Below are 22,193 nucleotides of genomic sequence, written 5' to 3'. Positions count from 1 at the left end.
ACAGGGAACATCATAGCAACACAATAACTGCTGTTTATTCACCAAATGAATATTTATCAATCACATATTTATTCAGCTTGCAGCATTCCAGACACTAGACTGGACCTGTATATGATCTAGGCATAGTCTTGTCTCTCCAGGTGAGTAATCTAGAAGCAAAAACTCATGCAATGGATTATTTCGGTAGTGATCGAAATCTTAATTAGCTATTGTGGGGATACGGGAGAACACATTTAATTTTGCAAGGATACCCAAGAGAGGCATAGAATCACTGAGCCTGGCTCCATATTGAAAAGCAGAAAATGGAAGAATATGCCCACATAGGGAACAGCAAGAGCAGAGGTACAGGGGTTTAATGCAACCTGGAGGGGCTGCAGGTCTAAAATGCTGGTGTGAAGGGGGCAAGATTTAGGTCACAGAGGTGGTAGGCACACGAAAATATTAAAAGCACTTTAAACCATGTTAAAAAATAAATTGGAATTTACCCTGTTGTGAGTGCTGTGGGAGGGTTTAAAGCAGTGGGGGTGGTGTGGGCAGATTTACATTTTGGAGAGTTCATTCTATCATCTGTGTGAAACCTGGATGATTTGAGAGGCTTTGAGAGAGAAGGCAAGGAGACTAGTCAGGAGTCAGTTGCAGTGGTCCAGGACAGAACTAAGTCAAAGCAACCACAGGAAAGTGGAGAAATTGGTGCATCTGTGAGATGGCAGATTTGTTTTCTATTGCTGTGGAACCAAATAGCATGCCCTTAACTGAAAAAAAAAAAAAAAAAAGAGCACCTTCTTTTTTTTAATTGAAGGATAACTGCTTTACAGAATTTTGTGGTTTTCTGTCAAACATCAGCATTAATCAGCCACAGAGCACCCATGTTCCCTCCCTCCTGAGCCTCCCTCCCATCTCCCTCCCCATCCCACCCTTCTAGATTGTCACAGAGCCCCTGTTTGAGTTCCCTGAGTCATACAGCAAATTCCCGTTGGCTATCTATTCTACATATAGTATTGTAAGTTTCCATGTTATTCTCTCCATACATCTCACCCTCTCCCTCCTCCCCTTCCCCCATGTCCATAGGGTCTGATCTCTATGTCTGTTTCTCCATTGCTCTCCTGAAAATATATTCAGTAGTACCATCTTTCTAGATTCCATACATATGTTATTATACAATATTTATATTTCTTTTTCTGACTTACTTCACTCTGTATAATAGGCTCTAGGTTCATCCACCTCATTAGAACTGACTCAAATGTGTTCCTTTCTATGGCTGAGTAGTATTCCATTGTCGGAGAAGGCAATGGCACCCCACTCCAGTACTCTTGCCTGGAAAATCCATGGACAGAGGAACCTGGTAAGCTGCAGTCCATGGGGTCGCGAAGAGTTGGACACGACTGAGCAACTTCACTTTCACTTTTCACTTCCATGCATTGGAGAAGAAAATGGTAACCCACTCCAGTGTTCTTGCCTGGAGAATCCCAGGGGCAGGGAAGCCTGGTGGGCTGCCGTTTATGGGGTTGCACAGAGTCGGACACGACTGAAGTGACTTAGCAGCAGCAGCAGTATTCCATTGTATATATGTACCACAACTTCTTTATCCATTCATCTGTCGATGGACATCTAGGTTGCTTTCATGTTGTAGCTATGGTAAATAGAGCTACAATGAACATTGGGGTACCTGTGTCATTTTCAACTTTGGTTTTCTCAGGGTACATGCCTAGGACTGGGATTGCTGGGTCATATGGTTGTATTATTCCTAGTTTTTTAAGGAATCTCCATACCATCTTCCATAGTGGCTGTATCAATTTACATTCTCACCAGCAATGCAAGAGGGTTCCCTTCTCTCCATACACTCTCCAGCAATTACTGTTTGTAGATTTTTTGATGATGGCAGTTCTGATTGGTGTGAGATCATATCTCATTGTAGTTTTGATTTGCCTTTCTCTAATAACGAGCGATGTTGAGCATCTTTTCATGTGTTTGTTAGCCATTTGTAGGTCTTCTTTGGAAAAATGTCTGTTTAAGTCTTTTTCCCACTAAAAAAGTACCTTATTAGCTCACAATTCTGCGGGTCAAAAGTCTGGGTCTGATATGGGTGCATTCACTGGACATGGTCATATGGGGCTGAAATCAAGTGCCAGCCAGGGCCGCAGTTCTCATCTGGGGCCCAAGGTCCTCCTTCGGGTTGTTGGCAGAATTTATTTCCTTACATTTATACAACTGAGGTTCTAGTTTTACTGTTTGCTGTGAGACAGTAGCTGCTGTTAGCTCCCCAAAGACATCATTCTCCAGATGCAGCTCACAACACAGATGTTTATTTTCTTCATGTCATCTGGATTGCATCTCTGACTTCCTGTTCTATAACCATCCTGAATAAATTCTGTTTTCAAAGGACTTATGTGTTTGGGTTGGGTCCACTCAGAAAACTTCATTTTCTTAGTCAACGGTGTCATATTACTAAAAACTGCCATTCCTAATGGCAAGAGCAAAATTCATCATATTTTGCACAGAAATTAGGCACAACGTGTGCATGGCAGGAAATCTTGGAGCCATCTTAAATTCTGCCTACCACATATTATATAAAACATGAAAAACTAGATACAAATCAGTTCCTAATTGTATGGGGGAACTTTGAAAAGGAAAAGAAAAGGTGGTTTGTGTGATTGGGTGGTGTAATTCACAAAGATGGGGGTACCAAAGGACAAAGAAGCCTAGGGTTTCACTTTGGACTTGTTGAGATTGATATGACTATAGGCTATATAGGTGGTAAGGGAGAGTGTGCAATATAAGTTGAAGGAGAGTAGCTGGAAGGAAATACAAAATTTTTAGTAGAAGATGCCAAGAAAGACATGAGACTGGATGAACTTGGTTTTATTTTTAATCTTATCAGCTTCTATGCAATCCTAGATTGTAAGTTCCTTGAGGATCAAGTTCATGTCTTTTCATTTCTGTATATTGGGTACATTTCATATAGTGTGTACTAAAAAATGTGGTGGATGGAAGGATAGAGACTATGAAGGAAAACATGCCAAGCACTACTGAGTTTATCACATCTTCGAAACAATCCCATAGCATAAGTACTTTTCCTACATAATATAGAAGAAGAAATTGGAGCCCAGAGAGATAGCTTAAAATCCTAGATCACACAAATGGTTAACAAGAGAGATGCACTATAAATCTTGGACATCCGACCTCAGGGTCTAAGGTCTTAAACACTAAAGGATACAGCTTCCTCCCCAATCCCTCAATCTTGTGAAGAGAAAGATCTCCTAGCCAGGAGAAACAGAAAACTCTGGGGAAAAAATGTGATTTGATCCTTGACATGTGAGCTGAACTTTGGCAGCAGAAATGAGTGAGCCTGGGTAGAGTTGCCAGATTTATCAAATGAGTATACATTTTTTTAGTTTTCACTGTATAGAATGTTATAATTAGGCCAGGATTTTCACTCTCCCATGTCACTTTTTACCTACATACTTCATAGCTCTTCATGAAGCTATTCATACCTATGGGACACTTAATGGAAAAATCCACCCTTCAAGGTGTATCCATATTAACCACATGTCCAGCATTTTCACATCTACCAAAATGCATTTACATAGAGGACCTCATTTGACTTATGAGTTAACCTTGCAAGTTACCAGGGTATGTATATTAACCCCTTTGTGCAGGTGAGAAAAGTGAGGCTTAGATCCAAGTTACATACATCAACTGAGACTTCAGGGTCTTGTGACAGAGATTTTTATTCTTTTTTCACTAATGCCTACCAAGCCCAATCTCAGGCCTTCCATTTTGACTCTCCCTCTTCTTGGCCTCAATTTGGATCCTGATTTACTGTTTACTCTTATTGTTCAAAATGTATAAGCCTTATTTTCCTAACAACACTTAAATTCTCTTAAGACAGGAATATGCTTTGTATAAATTTTGCCCCTTCCCCTCTTCATACATTTCCCAGTCACACTGATGAACTTTCCATAAATCCCTTGGAATGGCCTTAAAAAGCCATTCAGGTCTGAGCAATCTGCAAACTTCTGTGAATTCTTGGCAGGTGAGTTGCCAGTACTAGTGACTAAAATTGTTTGTTTTTCACACAGTGTCAGAAATTGCCTGCTTCCAAAATGTGGTCAAATATTCTTTCTTGATATCTCCAGTTTACTAGTTTCTTCCGGGTAGACATTCTCATTCACTAAAGTATGTCCAGAACAGATAGCCAAAGGCTAGAATGATTTATCTAATAGTAATTCAGCCTTCTATCATTATTCTAAAACACAACACTTAATGACACCTGCAACGTGCTAGGCATTGTGTTAGGCAGCAGGGATGAAAGATGAGAGGCATGTTCCTTCTGCTCAAGGAATTCAGTCTCTTAAAGGTGATTCAACTTCACACAAATGCCAGAATACAAAGCATAACAGATAAATGTTGTGGGAGTTCAGAGGTGGGAGATATTTACCTCCAGCCTGAAAGAAGAAGAAAGTATAACTTCAATTTTTAACCTTGATTCTGCTTTAAAATTCATACAGCCAGTCGTGATATATTAATTATGTGAATTGTAGCCTCAGAATAATTACTGTGATTATCTCAAGAATTTTAAAAAGGACTAAATGTTAATGTGAAAAAGTGACAAACTCAACAAGAGGCATTAGAGGAAGCTGTTAAGTACAACGGGAAAGGTTAAGAGCGCCCACTCCCTCCCATCTTTAGCTCCTTCTCTGCTCCTATGAGAAGCAGTATGACTCACCCACTCCCTTTTGTAATCATTATTTCTTTTGCTCATGGCAATCTTGTGGAATTAATCTTCTTTTTCCTCTCCTCCCCCCTCCTCTCCTTCTAACCTTATAGGCATGTCTGTCTTCAGTGTCTTATTTATCCTAGTATCCTTTAGCATCACCTTTCCTATTTTCTAGAATTTCCTTTTTTTAATTATTCATTCACCATTCATACCAGCCAGGACAAACTAGTATTTATAGTTATAATTTGGTAATTGGTGTTCAATGAATGAATATTCAATTGAATAAGCAAGGTATACAATAATATGACTATTTTGCATTGGAATATCACTTTCTTTTTAAATGTTTTCTTGTGTCTTATTTTTTCTAGTTTTGAGATGTAATTGACATGCAGCAAGTACTATATAAGATTAAGGTGTGCAGCATAATAAATTTGACTTACATTTACTGTGAAATGATTAGCAGAGTAAGTTAATATCTATCATCTCATATAGATACAAAAAAGAGAAAAAAATTTTCCCTTATAATGAGAACTTTTAAGATTTACTCTTTTAACAACTTTCATATATACCATAAGAGTGTGAGTGTTAGTCGCTCAGTCGTGTCTGACTCTTTGCAACCCCATGGACTGTAGCTCACTAGGCTCCTCTGTCCATGGAATTCTCCAGGCAAGAATATTGGAGTGGGTTGCCATTCTCTTCTCCGGAGGATCATCCTGACCCGGGTAGTAAACACAGGTCTTCTGCATTGTAGGCAGTTTCTTTACGATCTGAGCCATCATGATCTATTCATATACATCATACAGCAGTATGAACCATAGTCATCATGTTGTACATGACATTCTAGTACTTATTTATCTTATAACTGGAGGCCTATTGATCTCTTTTTAATACAAATTTAGAATGCAGCCACCTTATAATTAGACAAAAGTCCAGTGTTTCTCAAGATCCTTATGTTAAATCTATTGAGATCTCTGACTGAGCTCCTTAAGTAGCTAGCCCACACCTTCCCATGCCTGGCAGGAAGACATAACCCTGACCTCCTCCCTCCTCCAGTGGATATTGATAATCTGGAAAATAACCCATCCACCTGCCACTGTTCTTAGTATACATATCCTCAATAATCAGGCTATTTCAGAAGAGAGTTGCCAATTCTTTTGGAATAGAGACATTGTCCTGTTTGGTCTCATTACAGATCTGTTATTATGCCAAATACCCTGAAGGAAGAGATGCTCTAACCATTCCTGAACAGGTTCTTTTATGTTTAGACATCCTCCAGCTGTTCTTATAAGGATCTTCTTGCATTCATCGTGCCTCATTATTGCATTAAATAGGCCAGGCCACCAGGCTCTAAACATATTGGAACTTTGTGCGTGTGTGTGTGTGTGTGTGTGTGTGTGTGTGCGCGCGCGCGCACACGCACGCGCGTGCTCAGTCATGTCCAACTCTTTGTTACCCCACAGACTGTAGCGCTCCGGCTCCTCTGTCCATGGGATTTTCCCAGCAAGAATACCGAAGTGAATTGCTATTTCCTACTCCAGGGGATCTTCCCAACCCAAAGATCCAACGTATGTCTCCTTCATCTCCTGCATTGGCAGACAGATTCTTTATCTCTGAGCCACCTGTGAATTAGAAATATAAACTGCACATAAATCTCTCCTGGATAACAGTGTACTCAACTCAAGGAAATAGTAGCCTTGGTAAGATTTATAATTATTACAATGATAATAAAAATAAAATAGAAGTCTATCAAACAAGCCCCCATTAGGACCCTATTCCAAATGTTTGGTACAGGAGACTCAGGGATTTAGGATTCTCTAATCATTTTGATTTTGGGAAAAGTCCACCTGTGGCAAGACTTACTCCAAATCATTAAATCATTATTTGTTCCTAATGCCATTTCCAATATTGCTACTGCTCTTCCAGCTACCATGCCAATCACAGCTTCACTCAAAGCATTCTCTCTCATCTTCAAGTGAACTCCATATCTATATCAAACCACTTTCCTGACCTCCATGAACGGAAGCCCTTTGCCCATTAGGGACCTGACAGTCCATGGATACTATGATCATTCTCTGTGGACACATCCCATTTACTATATTGGCCTCCACATAATTTTCAATTTTGATCCCTCTTTGATCCTGAATCGCAGGTCATCTTAATTCTCAGTAATCCTTCAAATTTTAAAGAGAGAAATCTGTAAGTATCAGCAGGGCCATTGGACATTGAGTCCATGCAGCTCAAATATCTCTCACATTTACCACAGGCACCATTAAACTTGAAAACTCGGCAAAATGATGACACCAATGAAATTACCCAATCCTACCATTGGTACAGATTCTCCAAATAAAAAAGATTCACATTGGTCTAGGCTTAAATCCATTGCCCTTACAATTGGCTATACTAAGTGGATCCCAGCTGATCTACTATATACTATTAAAATTATAAACACCTTACAATATTTACATTAAACAACATATTAAGGAATTAAGACCTATTGTTCATAATTTGGTTGTAGAAGGAGTCCTCACTCTTACCATTTCTCCCTTTACTAACTCTATTTGGTCTGTCTATAAACCAAATAAAAATGAATGGTTGGCATGATATATTCAAAGTTATGAAAGAAAAAAACTTACAACATAAGGTAATCTACTAGATCATTTAGAAAAGGAAAAATAAAGAATTTATAAGACAAGCAAAAACTAAAAGAATTCAGCAGCCAGCTCCTTGGTCCATGGGATTTTCCTGGCAAGAATACTGGAGTGGGTTGCCATTTTCTCCATTAGGCGATCTTCCTGACCCTGGGATTAAACCCATGTCTCCTGTATTGTAAGCAGATTCTTTACCGCTGAGCCACTGGGGAGACCCTATACTAAATCTACCAAAAAAGAAAGAAATGCAAAATCTTCTCTAAATAGATAAGCAAGAATTTATAGGAAAGGAAAAATCACAATAGGAAAGGCAAATATTTAAGAGGATTCAAGATCACTTAAATAAGCCAGTACATAAATTAAGAGAGAAAAACATTTTGCAAAAGCAATTATATTATATTTAATAGCAAAATGATATGCATCAAGAAGTAAACAGAATTTGAAAAATCACAAAATGTAGAGGAGAGAAGTACAAATATGTAGATACTTTAGAATGTGTCTGAACTTGTATGACAGTTTAAAGCAAGTAAGTATAGTTATGGGTCAATATACTTGAAATGAAGGGTAATCACAAAATGAAAAATTAAAAAAAAAGAAGAAATGAACAAAGAGGAACTACAGAAACAACTGGAAAAAAGGCTTAAAATGAAAATAAATTACATCAGTTCATTTCAGTTGCTTAGTCATGTCTGACTCTTTGCGACCCCATGAATCACAGCACACCAGGCCTCCCTGTCCATCACCAACTCCTGAAGTTCACCCAAACCCATGACCATGGAGTCAGTGATGCCATCCAGCCATCTCATCCTCTGTCGTCCCTTTCTCCTCCTGCCCCCAATCCCTCCCAGCATCAGGGTCTTTCCAATGAGTCAACTCTTTGCATCAGGTGGCCAAAGTATTGGAGTTTCAGCTTCAGCATCAGTCCTTCCAAAGAACACCCAGGACTGATCTCCTTTAGAATGGACTAGTTGGATCTCCTTGCAGTCCAAGGGACTCTCAAGAGTCTTCTCCAACACCACAGTTCAAAAGCATCAATTCTTCAGTGCTGAGCTTTCTTCACAGTCCAACTTTCACATCCATACATGACTACTGGAAAAACCATAGCCTTGACTAGATGGACCTTTGCTGGCAAAGTAATATCTCTGCTTTTCAATATGCTATCTAGGTTGGTCATAACTTTCCTTCCAAGGAGTAAGTGGCTTTTAATTTCATGGCTGCAATCACTGTCTGCAGTGATTTTGGAGCCCCCAAAAATAAAGTCTGACACTGTTTCCACTGTTTCCCCATCTATTTCCCATGAAGTGATGGGACCAGATGCCATAATCTTAGTAATAAATTATGTAACTATTAATAATTACTTTAAATGTCAGTGGACAACACATTCCAATCAAAAGATACAGAGTGGTAGATAAGATTAAAAAAAATAATAACCTATAATATGCTGCCCCAAGAGACTCACTTCAGAGCAAAAAGCACAGACTAAAAGTGAGGGAATGAAAAAAGATATTTCCTACAGATGGGACCAACAGGAAAATGACAGTAGCAATATTCATATCAGACAAAATAGACTTAAAGCTCCTAAAGACAAAGATGGATATTATATAATGATAAAGAGACCAGTACAAGAAAAGAATATCACACTTGTTAACATATATGTATCCAATCAGGAACACCTAAATATATAAAACTAATACTAACAGATACAAAGGAAGAAATCGACAGGAACACAATAATAGCAGGAGACTTTAACACCCCACTGAGATCACCCAGAAAAATCAATAGGGCAACAGAGGTCCTAAATTATACAATAAACCAGTCAAATTTAGTTGATATGTATATCTACAAAACACTATATTAAATAAAAAAACCAAACACACATTCTTTCTGAGTATGCAAGGAACATTCTGTAGGATAGACCACATTTTGTTGTTTAGTTGCTAAATCATGTCTGATTCTTGTGACTCCATGGCTCCAGAGAGCCTGCCAGATTCCTCTGTCCATAGGATTTCCCAGATAAGAATATTGAAGTGGGTTGCCATTTCCTTCTCCAGGGAATCTTCCCAACCCAGGGAAAGAACCCATGTCTCCTGCACTGGCAGGTGGATTCTTTATTGCTGAGCCACCAGGGAAGCCCAGGAGAGACCACAAACTAGGTCATAAAACAAGGCTCAACAAGTTTAGGAGGATAGAAATTATTTCCAGAGTATTTTCTGACCACAGTGGTATGAAACTAGAAATCAGCTGCAGAAAGAAAAATGGGTAAAGAATGAATATGTGAAAATTCAGCAAAATGCAATTAAAAGAACAATGGGTCAACAATAAAATCAAAGAAGAAATCAGAAAATACTTTGAGACAAATGAATATATAAAACACAACTTTACAAAATCTATGCAACTGCCAAAGTAGTTCTAAGACGGAAGTTCACAGTGATACAGGCCTTTCTCAAAAAACAAGAAAATTATCAAACAACCTAAATTACCACCTGAAAGAATTAGAAAAAGAACAAATGAAAGTCAAATTCAGCTGGAGTAAGGAAATAATAAAGATTGAAAAGAAAATAAAATAAAGATGAAAAAAGACTAGAAAAGAGAATAAAGCCAAGAGCTATTTTCTGAAAAGGTAAACAGAATCAAAAAACCTCTAACCAGGCTCACCAAGAGGAAAAGAGAGAGAACCCAAATTAACAAATTAAGAAATGAAAAGGAAAAATAACAACTGATACCACAGAAATAAACAAAAAATCATAAGAGAATACCATGAATGGTAACATGCTAACAAATTGGACAACCTAGAAGAAATGGACAAGTTTCTAGAAACATATAGCCTTCCAAAACAGAGTCAAGAAAAAACAGATAATTTGAACAGACCCATTATTAGAAATGAAACAAAATCTTAAATTTTAAAAACTCCTAAAGTAAAACTTCTAATGTTTTCAAATGATGGAACTGACAAGGGATTAATTTCCAAAATATATAAACAGTTCATACAACTCAACAGAAAAATACAAGAACAAAACAATCCAATCAAAAAAATGGCAGAAGATCTATAGACACACCCTTCTCAAAGAAGACACATAAATGGCCAATAGGCATATGAAAAGATTCTCAACATCACTAATTACTAGAGAAATACAAATCAAACCCACAATGACATATGGCCTTACATCAGTCAGAATGGCAATCATCAGAAAGCCTACAAATAATTAATGCTGGACACTGTGTGGAGAAAAGGGAATCCTCCTACACTGTTGGTGGAAATGTAAACTAGTGCAACTGTTAGGGAGAACTGTATGGAGGACTTTAAAAAACTACAAATTGGAGCTACCATATGATCCAGCAATCCCACTCCTGGGCAGGTATCAGGATATGGAAAAGACAAAAATTGTAATTCAGAAAGATACATGCACCCCAATGTTCACAGCAGCACTATTTATGAGTCAAGATGTGGAAGCAACCTAAATGTCCATGGACACATGACGGGCTTAGGAAGATGTGAGATATATCTACATATCAAATGCAATATTCAGTTCAGTTCAGTCGCTCAGTCATGTCTGACTCTTTGCAACCCCATGAATCGCAGGACGCCAGGCCTCTCTGTCCATCACCAATTCCCGGAGTTCACTCAAACTCATGAAATAATGCCATTTGGAGCAACATGAATGGACCTAGAGATTATCATACTAAGTGAAATGAGTCAGAGAAAAATAATACCATATGATATCACTTATATGTGGAATCTAAAAAGTGATACAAATTACTTTATTTACAAATTAATAGACTCACAGATACAGAAAACAAACTAATGGTTGCCAAAGGGGAAGGGGCAGAGAGGGATAAATTAGAGGTTCAGGATTAACAGATACACACTACTATATATAAAATAAACAACAAGGACCTACTATAATGTATAGCACAGGGAACTATATTCAATATCTGGTAATAACCTATAATGAAAAAGAATCTGAAAAAAGTATATACACACACATATACATATAACTGACTCACTTTGTCATACACTTGAAACTAACACAACATTGTAAATCAACTATATAGCAATAAAAAATACTCTCTACTAAAAAATTACAAGTCAAAATTTTAAAGTCAAAATTTAAATAAAAAGTCAAAATTTTAAAGACATATACAATATATGACACTATAAATCTCTTAGAATAGAACATAGGCAAAACATTCTCTGACATAAATCACAATAATATTTTCTCAGGTCAGTTTCCCAAAGCAAAAAATAAACAAATGGATCCTAATCAAACTTAAAAGCTTTTACACAGCAAAGGAAACCATCAACAAAACAAAAAGACAATTTACAGAATGAGAGAAAATATTTGCAAATGATGCAACCAACAAGGGGTTAACATCCAAAATACCTTAAGAGCTCATACAACTCAATAGCAAACAAACAAACAAAACCAATCAAAAAATGGGCAGAAGACCATAATAAATACTTTCCAAAGAAAACATACATATGGCCAACAGATGCATGAAAAGATGCTCAACATGGCTAAACATTAGAGAGATGTGAATTGAAACCACAATGAGATATCATCTCACACCAGTCAGAAAAGCTATCATCAAAAAGTACACAAATAATAAATGGTAGAGAGGATGTGGATGAGAGGGAACCTTCCTGTACTACAGGTGGGAATGTAAATTGGTGCAGCCACTATGGAAAATAGCATGGAAGTTCCTTAAAAAATTGAAAATGGAGCTACCATATGATCCAGCAATCCCCTCCTGGGTAAATGTGGAAAAGATGAAAACTCTAATCTGAAAAGATAACCCAATGTTAACGGCAGCACTATTTGTAGTAACCAAGACATAGAAACATATATATGTACACACACACACACACAGGAACATTCAGTTCAGTTCAGTTCATTCACTCAGTCATGTCCACCTCTTTGCAACCCCATGAATTGCAGCACGCCAGGCCTCCCTTCTCTATCACCAACTCCCGAAGTTTACCCAAACTCATGTCCATCGAGTCAGTGATGCCATCCAGCCATCTCATCCTCTGTCATCCCCTTCTCCTCCTGCCCCCAATCCTTCCAGCCTCAGGGTCTTTTCCAATGAGTCAACTCTTCGCATGAGGAGGCCAAAGTATTGGAGTTTCAGCTTCAGCATCAGTCCTTCCGCTGAACACCCAGGACTGATCTCCCTCAGCCATAAAAATAAAATACTAAAAAAAAATAAAAAATTAAAAAAAAAAAATACTGCCATTTGCAGCAACATGGATGGACCTAGAGAATATTATACTTACCAAAGTCAGTCAGATAGGAAGACAAATATTTTATGCTGTCTCTTATATGTGGAATGTGAAAAATAATACAAATCAATATATATATACAAAAAATTAAAAGACTCACAGACATAGAAAACAAGGTTACGGTTACAAAAGGGAAATGAGAAAGGGGGAGGATAAATTAGGAATATGAGATTAACAGGTAGGAGCTATATTGCATAAAATATCAAAAGTAACAAGAAAAGGCAGAGTAACCAGAGATCAAATTGCCAACATCCACTGTATCATACAAAAAGCAAGGGAATTCCAGAAAAACATCCATTTCTGCTTTATTGACTATGCTAAAGCCACAGGATCACAACAAACTGTGGAAAATTCTGAAAGACATGGGAATACCAGACCACCTTACCCATTTCCTGAGAAACCTGTATGCACGTCAAGAATCAACAGTTAGAACTGGACATGGAACAACAGACTGGTTCAAAATTGGGAAAGGAGTATCTCAAAGCTGTATATCATCATCTTGCCTATTTAAGTTATATACATCATGTGAAATGCCAGGTTGGATGAAACACAAGCTGGAATCAAGATTTCCAGGAGAAATAACAATAACCTCAGATATGCAGATGATACCACTCTAATGGCAGCAAGTGAAGAGGAATTAAAGAGCCTCTTGATGAGGGTGAAAGACGAGAGTGAAAAAGCTGGCCTAAAACTCAACATTCAAAAAATGAAGATCATGGCACTGGGTCCCATCACTTCATGTCAAATAGATGGGGAAACAATGGAAACAGTGAGAGACTTTATTTTCTTGGGCTCCAAAATCACTGCAGATGGTGACTGCAGCCATAAAATTAAGACACTTGCTCTTTGGAAGAAAAGCTATGACAAACAGACATCATATTAAAAAGCAGAGACATCACTTTGCTGACAAAGGTCCATCTAGTCAAAGCTATGTTTTTTCCAGTAGTCATGTATGGATGTGAGAGTTGGACTATAAAGAAAGCTGAGCACTGAAGAACTGATGCTTTTGAACTGTGGTATTGGAGCCAACTCTTGAGAATCCCTTGGACTGCAAGGAGATCCTACCAGTCCATCCTAAAGGAAATCAGTCCTGAATATTCACTGGAAGGATTGATGCTGAAGCTAAAGCTCCAATACTTTGGCCACCTAAGGTAAAGAGCTGATCATTGGGAAAGACTCTGATGCTGGGAACGATGGAGGACAGGAAGAGGATAAGGGTGTGACAGATGATGAGATGGTTGAATGGTACCACAGACTCAATGGATATGAATCAGCAAACTCAGGGAGATAGTGAAGGACAGGGAAGCCTGGCGTGCTGCAGTCCATGGGGTTGTTCCAAGTCCAGTTCTAGCTGTTGCTTCTTGACCTGCATACAGGTTTCTCAGGAGACAGGTAAGGTGGTTTGGTATCCCTATCTCTTTAAGAATTTTCCAGTTTGTTGTGATCCACACAGCCAAAGGCTTTCATATAGTTCACCTACTGTTGAAGCCTAGCTTGAAGGATTTTTAGCATTACTTTGCTAACATGTGAAATGAACACAATTGTAGTGTAGTTTGAGCATTCTTTGGCATTGCCTTTCTTTGGCATTGAAATGAAAACTGATCTTTTCCAGCACTGGGGCCATTACTGAGTTTTCCAAATTTGCTGGCATATTGAGTACAGCACCTTAATAGCATCATCTTTTAGGCTTTGAAATAACTTAACTGGAATTCCATCACCTCCACTAGCTTTGTTCATAGTAATGCTTTCTAAGGCCCACTTGACTTCACACTCCAGCATGTCTGGTTCTAGGTGAGTGATCACACCACTGTGGTTATCCAGGTCATTAAGACTTTTTTTGTATAGTTCTTCTATGTATTCTTAATACCTCTTCTTAATCTCTTCTGCTTCTGTTAGATCCTTGACGCTTCTGTCCTTTATTATGCCCATCATTGCATGAAATGTTTCATTGGAGTCTCCAATTCTCTTGAAGAGATCTCTAGTCTTTTCCATTCTATTGTTTTCCTCTATTTCTTTGCACTCTTCACTTAAGAAGGCTTTCTTGTCTCTCTGTGCTATTCTTTGAAACACTGTATTCAGTTAAGTATATCTTTCCCTTTCACGTCTCCTCTCAGCTATTTGTAAGGCCTCTTTAGACAACCATTTTGCCTCTTTGCATTTCTTTTTCTTGGGGATAGTTTTGGTCACTGCCTCCTGTACAATGTCATGAACCTCTGTCCATAGTTCTTCAGGCACTCTGTCTATCAGATCTAATCCCTTGAATCTATTTGTCACTGCCACTGTATAATCATAAGGAATTTATGTCATACTGAATGGGGTCTAGAGGTTTTCCCTACTTTCTTCAATTTAAGTCTGAATTTTGCAATAAGGAGTTCATTATCTGAGCCATAGTCAGCTCCCAGTCTTGTTTCTGCTGACTGTATAGAGCGTCTCTATCTTCGGCTGCAAAGAATATAATCAGTCTGATTTCGGTATTGACCATCTGGTGATGTCCATGTGAATTGTTTCTCATGTTGTTGGAAGAAGGGTGTTTGCTATGACTAGTGTGATCTCTTGGCAAAACTCTTTTAGCCTTTGCCCTGCTTCATTTTGTACTCCAAGGCCAAAACTTGCCTGTTACTCCAGGTATCTCTTGACTTCCTACTATTGCATTCCAATTTCCTATGATGAAAAGGACATTTTTTTTGGTGTTAGTTCTAAAAGGTCTTGTAGGTCTTCATAGAACTATTCAACTTCTTTGGCATTTAGTGGTTGAGTCATAAACTTGGATTACTGTGATACTGAATAGTTTGCTTTGAAAACAAACCAAGATCATTCTGTTACTTTTGAGATTGCACCCAAGTACTGCATTTCAGACTCTTTTGTTGACTATGAGGGCTACTTCATTTCTTAATAAGAGATTCTTGCCGACAGTAGTAGACATAATGGTCATTGGAATTAAGTTCACCCATTCCCATCCATTTTAGTTCACTGATTCCTAAAATGTTGAAGTTCACTCTTGCCATTTCCTGCTTGACCATATCCAATTTACCTTGATTCATGTATTTAACAGTCCAGGTTCTTGGAAGGTCGACTGCATATTTCCCAACAATTTTTGGTGCTCTCTACTTCATTACTCTCAAACCCAACACCTATTTGACCTAGTTGGCCTCTAGTAACAAGGTATTTCCCATCTACAAATTTTATTAAAACCTATTTATGCAGTCACTAGCAAATGAGTTCTATTCAAATTGGGCCACTCCAAGAATAGGCCCTTGAGGATATCTAAAAGGTTGTCTGTGACATGTGGAATAATGGTCCTCAAGGATGTCCATATCCTAATCCCCAGAACCTGTGAATATATTAGGTTATATGACAAAGGGGAATTGCTTGTTGCAGATGTAATCAAGGTAGCAATTCGGCTGTCTTTAAAATAGGGAGTTTAACTTTAATTATTCCAGTGAGGCCAATATAATCAGAGATCCTTAAACATGGAAGAGGGAGTCAGAAGATAGCAATTAGAAAAAGATGATAAAAACAGTGCTGTGTTGCTGGACTTGAAGATGTAAGAAGTCAACCAAACCATAAATTTTATTATACCTTCTAGAGCCTCTGGACCACACATAATATCACATGACTTCCTATGGATTTCTGGAACAAATAGTCCCCCTCAACAGCCAAAAGATAACCCTCTTGATATACAACTCTTAGAGGCCTATTGGATCCTTTTTGGTCCAGAGCTACCATGGGCCTTTAGTCTGTGATCTTTTGGAATCAACTGCTCATTGCTTTGGGTACTGGAGGATGCCCTCAATAAATACAAGTTCGTTGTTCATATTTTTAACAATTCCTATGCAGTGGTTAATGGTCTTATTTTTTGGTTTAGTCAGTAGGCTCAAAACAGACTTTACGTTCAAGATGCTGGGACTGGGATTGCATTACTGCAGTTCAGTGCCAAATGCCTTATGCTCCTTTCTGCCCATGCTGTCACCCCTACTTGTTTGGGGTGGTCAATCAGCCCACAGCTTCCTAATAAGAAGTTACACCATAACTCCTAGAGGCAAAGGAATACTGCTCCTCCATCATATTTGTAATAATTTCTCAAGTGCAAAACTTTGCCTCAAGGTTTTGGGGTTAGTCCAGGACTTATATCAAGAGCCCCCAACCTCAACCACACTAGGGTTCTTACAGGTACTATCCACAAGTCAATTCCAGTCAACAGCACAATCATCTCAGGAATGACCATCTCAGCCCTGCAGACAATGCATCCCAGATGGTGACCTCAGGACAGCCAACAATCCCAGCCTCAGCACCAGTACTCCAAGGTATCCTGCTGACACAATTCCATGCTGAAATCTGCCAAATAAAAACTCTGCTCTGTGATCCTCTCTCTTCTCCCATACCTAACCATGGCTCTGCCACACACCTGTACCCCTATAACTTCCCAACTACCTTTTCTTCTTTCTTGCCTTCTGACTTACTCCTCAAGTTTCAGTCTATGCAGTCCTACCTAGATTAATCCTGTTCCCAACCTAATTGATGCCACCTCACAAGGCCTATTGTGGACTGCTTCATAAAGATCCAATCCCCCCAAATTAAATAAATCTCTACAACTCCATATCCTCTCCTATGCAATGGAAGGACACCCTGCAAGAAGCTAACAATTATTGTCAGGCTCTTCCCTTCCTAGAATGGCAACATAGGGACCTACCTTTGCACATTACCTAACCTTTTGCATCAAGGAACTCCCACTAGGTTATTTCAATTTCATTTGATCTATTCATTTCCCTCTTTATGGGGTTGCTTCTTGGTGGAAGCTAATATCCTACAAATTAGCTGACTACCTCACTGGTGCCCTACAATGTATCTCTCCTTTTAGATACTTAACACCTGAGTTTGGATCCCCATCGCCACTATCCCTACACAAAAGCCTAAAACTCTACTCTATACCATGGCATTAGTTGAGACCTGGCTACAGTAACTATTCCTATGATAGTTACATAGGAACTACAACCACATATAAGCTCTGATGTCTTCTCATCCAACTACCCTCATTTAAATCTTTACTACTGCCCTGTCATCATCTCCACTCCCTACTTTCCTAGACCTAGACACTAGCTGCTGCTGCTGCTGCTGCTTCTAAGTTGCTTCAGTTGTGGCCAACTCTGGTGGCAGCCCACAAGACTCCCCCATCCCTGGGATTCTCCAGGCAAGAATACTGGAGTGGGTTGCCGTTTCCTTCTCCAATGGATGAAAGTGAAAAGTGAAAGTGAAGTCGTTCAGTCGTGTCTGACTCTTACCGACCCCATGGACTGCAGCCTACCAGGCTCTTTCATCCAAGGTATTTTCCAGGCAAGAGTACTGGAGTGGGGTGCCATTGCCTTCTCCGAGACACTACCTAGATAACAGTAACAGAGCATGTTACCTGGAGCTAACCCTTCATCAATATATGGCCTGCTTTTGGTGCCCCAGCCTAGACAACCACCATGCAACTAATTTCTGCCCTTTTATAGATATGCCATATTCATCTCAGCTGTTTGTCATCCTCTCCAGTCACCCTCCAGCCCAGCACTCCTTCAGCCCACCAGATGCTTCCATATTAACTTTCCCTCCTCGGACTCCTTGTCTTTCTCTGCCTCCTTGGTCAATCAGTATTATATACCACTGTGTCTCCCCATCCACTGCTGGGACTACTTAGCCATCAAGTTCCTGCTTTGATACAGATTTACCCACCAGAAACTCCACCCTTCAAGACCCGTGGGCTACTGGTTCTCCTGTAGTGCTTTTCCTCCTCCGTGGGGTCCTACACTCAGCTTCTCCACCCCACCCCTTCCCACCTGTGTGACCAGGCCTGTGTCCTGTATGCATATGGTACCCAGGTCACTCTTTATCCAACTAGAGAATTCACTACTGTCATGGAGACTTCCCTCAAAGGGGGCCACTTTTTAGCTATTATATTGGACCTCATCACAATCTTTGGTGTAACAGGCATACATTTTAGGTGTTTTCTATTCTGTAACAGTCACAACTCAGAGAGGTCACACAGACAAACACCACAACTCCTGGAAGACCACATACATCTAACAGCCCCAGCTCTCAATGCTGTTAATGAGGGACCAAGTTCTCTGGTTGCTATGGTAGCTGATAATAGATTGGCATTAGACTACCTGCTGGCATCTTAAGGAGGAGCGTGTGCCTTGAAGGGATGTTCATACTCCACGTGAGTCAATAACACAGGAGGGAGCTCCAGAAGAGTTCGGCAAATAAAACAGCAAACCAAAACAGTCAATATTACTACTAAAATACTCAAAGAGATTCCCTGGATGCCATTGATTTCTTCTGCTGGCTATCTCCTTTTGCTGACTCCCCACTATCCTTCAGAGAGCTAGCATAACAATTTCTGGCCTTATTATTTTTATCAGCTTTGTAAATTTAATTTCTTCCAAGTACACATTTATTTACAGGAAAACTGAGAGGTTGCTGTGTTAACCCAAATATCTCAGGTGAATTACAAAGAACATAGGAAAAGAAACTTGGTCCTCCAGTGACATTTGATTTAGTGCCAGTAAACTCTGTCTCATCTCCTGTCTGTATCTGTCAACTCTTGTCCAGTAAGGTTCACACTGGTCCACTCCCATCCCTCAAGCTCATGTGTACTCTTGGTGCCTCTTTCAAACTTTGCGGCAGTAGGTTGGCTCTCCTCCCACTAGCAGGACTTTCCTCTCTACAAAATGCTTACTGGGAAGAAGGATGGGGAGAAGGGATAGTTAGGGAGTTGGGGATGGACACATACACACTGCTATATTTAAAATAGATAACCAACAAGGACCTACTATATAGCACACGGAACTGCTCAATGTTAGTGGCAGCCTGGATGGGAGGGAGGTTTGGGGGAAAATGGATACATGTATATGTATGGCTGAGTCTCTTTGAGCTGCTCACTTGAAACTATCATGACATTGTTTGTTAATTGGCTATCCCCCCAATACAAAATAAAAAGTGTTTTAAAAAGTGCTCACACACTTTCTACACTCTCACTTCTGGATCTATTCCATAAGAGTCTTCCTCCTTGCTCATCACCTTGGGAATTCCCTAGCTGTGTGAATCATAACCCTTTCTTTGATTATATTAAAGAACTACTCTTAAGGTTTTGACATCTGAAGCTGACCTTGGAAAGGGAGCTTTCTCATTTTATGATAGGGTTACTATGACATATATTATTACAGTTATTTTGCTGATAAGCAAACTGAGGAGCTCTGAAGTCATTCTACATGATTAGACACTACCCAAGAGTTAATAACACTAATACGATCCTATGCCTTTGAAGCCAGATTATGTACAATAAACTAGAGCCTACAAATCTTTTTTTTTAACTCATTTTAATGAAGTAGAGTTTATTGTGTTAGTTTCTGCTGTACAGCAAAGTGATTCAGTTATCAGATCAGATCAGATCAGTTGCTCAGTCGTGTCCGACTCTTTGCGACCCCATGAATCGCAGCACGCCAGGCCTCCCAGTCCAACACCAACTCCCGGAGTTCACTGAGACTCACGTCCATCGAGTCAGTGATGCCATCCAGCCATCTCATCCTCTGTCGTTCCCCTTCTCCTCTTGCCCCCAATCCCTCCCAGCATCAGAGTCTTTTCCAATGAGTCAACTCTTCGCATGAGGTGGCCGAAGTACTGGAGTTTCAGCTTTAGCATCATTCCTTCCAAAGAAAGCCCAGGGCTGATCTCCTTCAGAATGGACTGGTTGGATCTCCTTGCAGTCCAAGGGACTCTCAAGAGTCTTCTCCAACACCACAGTTCAAAAGCATCAATTCTTTGGCGCTCAGCCTTCTTCACAGTCCAACTCTCACATCCATACATGACCACTGGAAAAACCATAGCCTTGACTAGATAGACCTTTGTTGGCAAAGTAATGTCTCTGCTTTTGAATATGCTATCTAGGTTGGTCATGACTTTCCTTCCAAGGAGTAAGCGTCTTTGAATTTCATGGCTGCAGTCGCCATCCGCAGTGATTTGGGAGCCCAGAAAAATAGAGTCTGACACTGTTTCCACTGTTTCCCCATCTATTTCCCATGAAGTGATGGGACCGGATGCCATGATCTTTGCTTTCTGAATGTTGAGCTTTAAGCCAACTTTTTCATTCTCCACTTTCACTTTCATCAAGAGGCTTTTGAGTTCCTCTTCACTTTCTGCCATAAGGGTGGTGTCATCTGCATATCTGAGGTTATTGATATTTCTCCCACCAATCTTGATTCCAGCTTGTGCTTCTTCCAGTCCAGCATTTCTCATGATGTACTCCGCATAGAAGTTAAATAAGCAGGGTGACAATATGCAGCCTTGACGAACTCCTTTTCCTATTTGGAACCAGTCTGTTGTTCCATGTCCAGTTCTAACTGTTGCTTCCTGACCTGCATACAAATTTCTCAAGAGGCAGATCAGGTGGTCTGGTATTCCCATCTCTTGCAGAATTTCCCACAGTTTATTGTGATCCACACAGTCAAAGGCTTTGGCATAGTCAATAAAGCAGAAAGAGATGTTTTTCTGGAACTCTCTTGCTTTTCCCATGAGCCAGCGGATGTTGGCAATTTGATCTCTGGTTCCTCTGCCTTTTCTAAAACCAGCTTGAACATTAGGAAGTTCACGGTTCACATATTGCTGAATCCTGCTTGGAGAATTTTGAGCATTACTTTACTAGCGTGTGAGATGAGTGCAATTGTGCAGTAGTTTGAGCATTCCTTGGCTTTGCCTTTCTTTGGGATTGGAACAAAAACTGACCTTTTCCAGTCCTGTGGCCACTGCTGAGTTTTCCAAATTTGCTGGCATATTGAGTGCAGCACTTCCACAGCATCATCTTTCAGAATTTGGAATAGCTCAACTGGAATTCCATCACCTCCACTAGCTTTGTTCATAGTGATGCTTTCTAAGGCCCACTTGACTTCACATTCCAGGATGTCTGGCTCTAGGTCAGTGATCACACCATCGTGATTATCTGGGTTGTGAAGATCTTTTTTGTACAGTTCTTCTGCGTATTCTTGCCATCTCTTCTTAATATCTTCTACTTCTGTTATGTCCCCGCTTGGCAAGCTGCTCCCGCGAGCTTGCGGATGCTGCTGCTAGGGGTGGTGGGTGCAGCCGCGGGCCTCATGGCCAGGAGCGGGGGTGACGGCCTGGGATTCCGGGGGCTTCTCTTGTTCTCCTCCTCTCCATCTTCCCAGTGTGGCCGTGGCTGACACTAAAGACTTTGTAGCGATCAACCCAAGTGCAGTTTCGATGGAAGATGAAGGTAAAGGACCCCCGGCAGGGGGGTTGCAGCACGGAGTTGAGGGTGCGGTGGTTGGCTTTTAAGTTGTCTTTCTCCACGTTTTTGGTTCTGATTTTATTTTTTTTCCTTCAATTGTGAAGTCCAAGGAATTGCCTTCCAGAGATGTCTAGCTTGTATTTTTGTAACATAGGGCGTTTCAGAAATTAAGGTTAAGCGCAGGCGGCTGCGACGACAGGTGCCGCCGAGAGGAGCCACCCCACGTCCGAGGTCAGGGGCAGAAGCCGGGAGGACCCCATGCCC

At 40.0% G+C, this 22,193-nt stretch overlaps 1 long non-coding RNA gene across 1 annotated transcript; it reads right to left on the bottom strand.

Moving 5' to 3' along the window:
• Positions 1–2,850: 2,850 nt before the first annotated feature.
• LOC123334094 lies at positions 2,851–6,231 on the bottom strand. The gene is made up of 2 exons (XR_006551861.2): positions 6,171–6,231; positions 2,851–4,445 (listed from the first exon to the last, which is right to left on the bottom strand). It is a non-coding gene; the product is annotated as an uncharacterized LOC123334094 (long non-coding RNA).
• Between the last annotated feature and the right edge of the window lie 15,962 nt (positions 6,232–22,193).

Source organism: Bubalus bubalis, chromosome 6, assembly GCF_019923935.1.
Source record: "Bubalus bubalis isolate 160015118507 breed Murrah chromosome 6, NDDB_SH_1, whole genome shotgun sequence".
NCBI lineage: Eukaryota > Metazoa > Chordata > Mammalia > Artiodactyla > Bovidae > Bubalus > Bubalus bubalis.
This window is presented reverse-complemented; position numbering and strand designations above follow the sequence as displayed.